We start from the raw sequence: 4774 nt of genomic DNA, 5'->3' as shown, positions 1-4774 counted from the left end.
AAAGAGTTGTTTACACCCCGACACTTCCATATCATGGCTTACCATCAAAGGAAGTCAGAGCAATACCTCACACAGGGCAGGCATCTGGAGGCGGGGGCTGATCCAGAGGTCATAGAGGAGTGCTGCTTACTGGCTTGCTCACTTTGGCTTGCTCAGCCTGTTTTCCTCTAGAACTCAGAATCACTAACCAGGCCAGGGATAGCACCAGCCACAATGGGCTGGCCCTACCCCATCAATCACTAATTAAGAAACTGCTGCACAGGCTTGCTTGACTACAGCCTGATTTTATAGACCCATTTTCCTCTTCTCAGATGACGTCAGCTTGTGTTAAGCTGGGATAAAGCTAGCCAGAATGCATATTAAATCCTGCCTGTGGGGTGTTGGGAGAGTCCTACGTGCTTTGTCAGGAGAAGGTATGGCATCTGTAGGATCTTTCTTTCTCTGGGAAATCTTCAAAAAAAAAAAAAAAAAAGAGTGTATCTGGCCTTTCTGTAACTTTTCATCTCTATCCTTGTTCACCTCTCCAGTGGGTTTGATACTAAGGGGCGCCCTTGATAGAAAGTACGGTGCTGCCATTTGGAAACCAGTATTAAATGGCTTCCATTTAAAAAAAAAATCACTAACTGCCATTTGGGGATAGGGAGATGGCCCAGCAAGTGAAGAGCTTGCTCACATCCGTAAGGACTAGAATTTGGATGCCTACAACCCACCCAAATGCTAGGTGGCCATGGCAGCTCTCTGGCAGAGAAAGATCATTCCAGGAGCAAGTCTAGCCCAAGTGTTGAGCTCTGGGTTCAGTAAGATCTTTTGTCTCCTTATCTGTTAAGTGGACAGCAATGGAGGAAGATGCTTGAGGTCTACCCGACTTCTCTATATGCATGTGCACACATGTGCACACACCTGCGCATATAGATGTACTCACATATATACATATGCACACATGCACGCGTATCACACAGTGTAAAAAACTAAAGGGAAGCTGAATTTTCCCATATGACCCCCACCCCCAAAAGAAAGAAAACATCCAGAAAACAAGAGTAGTAGATTTTTGGATTAAGATGAGATTCTAAAAGTAAAGGCAGATAGGAGGGACCTGTCTTGTTGTGTGTGGAAAGGACCTGGAGATGGTCTACATGATAGGAAACAGTGAGTCTGTGTTTTTAATCACGTGACTGCCCTTGTGACTTTCCTTGCTTTTTCTAAGTGTCTGCCTTGCCAATCATTATGGTCCTGCAGGCCCCATAATTGTGTATGTCGGCTAAATCAAGAGGCCCCTAGGCTCATAGAATACATGCTGCTTCCTTGGGTCACACAGAAAACAGACAAATCCAGGCATTTGAGCTCCTGTCTCTCTTGTTCCAGAATGCAAATAAAAGCTTTAGCCATGATGACACATTGCTTCTCAACGAAAAGTTACAAAAATCTCATTTTTCTTAGGAGGTTTAAGTGCCTTGACTTGTATATCAGAAAGTAAGAGCATTTCTGTCAGACAGGCATCGCCAAGGTGGGCGGCTCCTGTTCTCACTGCTACTGACAGCTCTATCTGGGACTAAGGCATGAACCTGTGCACCTGGGCTCCAGATGGGGAGAGCTGTCTATGCCTCCGGAACTAATTCTACTCCTGCACGCAGCCAGTGTATCACGACGTGCAAAGGCTCCTGTAGGCTAGTTTGATGCTGTCGTTTCCCAAATGCCCTCTCCAAAAATAATAACACTAGGGAGACAAGATGTGGCTCCTGTAGGGTACATCAGAGCTGCTGGTGGCCTCTGAAGGGAACAGAGCCAACCAGAGCACATCAGTGAGTGCTCATTGTCACATCACAAACGCTTAGATGAACGGGAGAAGCAGAGCTCTGTGTGCATCTGACAGCTGCAGCTTCCTGGTCGCTAAGGCTGTGAAGACAACAGTGAGGCCTTCCCTGTGGCTCTGTTAGTGCTAAAACAGATGTGCCTTCAGCACCCCATCTTAGGTGGCCACTTTCATGGGGTGGAAAGGGATAATCTAAACCTACCCTTTTCTTGCCAAAATAACCACGTGCAGGTCTTTGTTCTGCACGTCTCTGGAACACACAGATTTTTCCAAGCAGTGGGAACCTCCTGCCCTTTTTGGTCTTTGGACAAATTCTTGTCCTTCTCATTTCACCTCCATTTGCTGAAGTCCTAGAAGGAGAGGTTCATGGCTGAAGCCTCTAAGATTCTCCTTTGTGTGGGGAGTTACCACAAATAAAGTCATCAAGACAGGCCATGAGAGACACTGGACTTGCAGCCAGGATAGCTGAGAGGTTGCCACTCTGCAGGTCTGCTCGCCTGCTCTGGCTTTACTCCAGGGATGAAGGAGGAGAGGCTCCCACATGGATGCTCCTATGAACGTTGCCTGTCTGCAATAGTAAATAGAAGAGGAGTAGCCTACTGTTGGTTCAAAAAATGTAAGGTTTCTTTTGTTCTTTAAGTCGAAAGAAGAACAAGTTAAGAAACAATGACACCAATTCTCCACAGCAGTTCAAACATGAGAAAATGAGAAATTTATACTTTAAAACTTGCCTCTATTTTCTCACAGCATGCCAAGAAAGTCAGTGGACTGATACAGGTTTATTCTTTCTTTTTCTTTAAAGAGCCAAGTCTCTCTCTCTCTCTCTCTCTCTCTCTCTCTCTCTCTCTCTCTCTCTCTCTCTCACACACACACACACACACACACACACAGATCTGGGCCTGTCTCCACATGCTTTTGTGGCCCTAAGAAAATTGCTTTTTAGCTATAAGGTTTGCGACTGCAAGCTCCATTATAGAAACAGAATTTTCCCAAGACCAGAACTCTTTCCCAAATCAAGACTTATTTATAAAGTAAACACCAGCATAAGCTTTTCTGAGGTTAAGAGCCAGAAATGTGGTCCTTATGGTCTAGACGGTTGGGACATGGACCAATGACAAAGTATGTGAGATCTAAAGTGTTGACTGAGTTATAACATCAATCCATAATACGAATACTATGAATTGAAATAGCCTTTTCCAAAAAGTTCATCGCCTGGGACTTCATGTGATAGAAGTCGCTGGAATTACTGGGTTTATCATGATACCTTTTGTTTTGATTGTTCAAACACCAGAGCCACACAGGCTGTCTCTCCCGTGGGCACAACCCAAGTGTCTACATGGCAAAGCTATAGGGCTCCTGCAATTTGGGACAGACACAAAAGAGAGGTAGGATTTCTGGGTTGATAACCAGAAATATTGGAGGCCAAAGCTATGTAGGTACTTTTAATAAAATTTATTTATTTTTTTAATCTTGCTTTTCTTTGTTTGAGAATGTTCTTCATGCATATGATGTGTCTTGATCAAATCTAGCCCCATTTCCTCCCTACCAATCAGGTTCAGCCTCATTTCCTCCCCACCAATCAAGTCCTCCCCATTTTCTCCCCAACAATCAAATTCAGATCCATTACCTCCCCATCAATCAATTCTACCTCCTTTCCTCTCCACCAATCAAATCCAACTCTATTACTTCCCCACCAATCAAATCCACCTCCATTTCCTCTCCACCAATCAAATCCAGCCTTATTTACTCCCCACCAATTGTTCTCCCCTTCTTATCCCACCACTTCCCCCTCGTAACTTCATGTTCTCTCTTTTTTCTTTCTTTTAAACACACTTGTCTACTTAGGGCTTCCTGTATGTGCATGGGTAGAAGACCACCTGCTGGAGTATGGGTAGCTTCTTGGAATTTTTCTTTATGAATGGCTAAGACTAAGACTGTTTAAGTAATTTAACCAATATTCAGGAAAAAGAAGAATTGGGATTCAGGTCCAGGCTACCTGACTCCAGCTCAAGCAACCCTAACCACCTTTCTGCATTGTCCTCTTGGGAATGCTTCCAGCCCCTGCAGCCATGACTGCCACTCCTGACAGGGGGCTCATCATTGGTGGCTCTCAGGCCACACTGCATGCTGGACTCCCTGGAAGAGATGTATAGAAACTGCTTGTACCCTGGCTTGCCCAGAGTCCTGTCTTGTTTTTTGTTTGTTTGATAGGTGCCTGAGTGTCTTTAGACTTTAAAACAGTTCTCCAGTGATTTAAAAGCATTTAGAGAATGTCCATAATGGATAATGTTAGACTCTAAGAAGATGAAGTTCAGGGTTGCCTCAGGATAAGGGCCCATGGCACATTTGAGCTGATTGCTTGGTAGCTTGTGAAAATAGAAAAAAAAAAGTCTTGGTGACGCTTTGGACCCAGGGGGGGCTGTTGTTCTGATGAAAACATTCTGTGACATAGGCTTCCCCTGAGAGTCACCCAGAGGAGCACCACTTGGAATTCAGCCTGGCACCGAGTAATTACCCAGACAGTTGCCGTCAGTTGATTTACTACTTAAATCCCTGTTAGTAAATGAACACTTGCTCCTTTCTCGCTATTGCCAGGAGCAGAGCATTTCTCCCAACCGCTCTCACTTCTTTCTTACCTTACTGGTAAAGCTGCGTGAAATACAGTCAGTCACCAAATGACAAGTAAAGGACATGAATCTACAAATGTAACAGAGACTCTTCCTCCATCCATCTGTAGATGACAAAGCCTTTTCTCCAGGCCCTTATTGTTAATTTTTAGGTTTTTTTTCTAAGTCTGCCCCTAAGAGTGGTGAGCTCTCCTAGACCCAGAGCACAGAGATAACTCTTCCATCCCTCAGTGCTTCTCGGGGCCCAGGTTGCCTTTTATTTCTTGTCTATCTCTTACTGAGTTGATAACATAGATGTGTATATTTGATATATATATATATATATATATATATATAT

This window comes from Mus caroli, chromosome 17 (assembly GCF_900094665.2).
Source record: "Mus caroli chromosome 17, CAROLI_EIJ_v1.1, whole genome shotgun sequence".
NCBI lineage: Eukaryota > Metazoa > Chordata > Mammalia > Rodentia > Muridae > Mus > Mus caroli.
Note: the sequence above shows the minus strand (reverse complement) of the source record.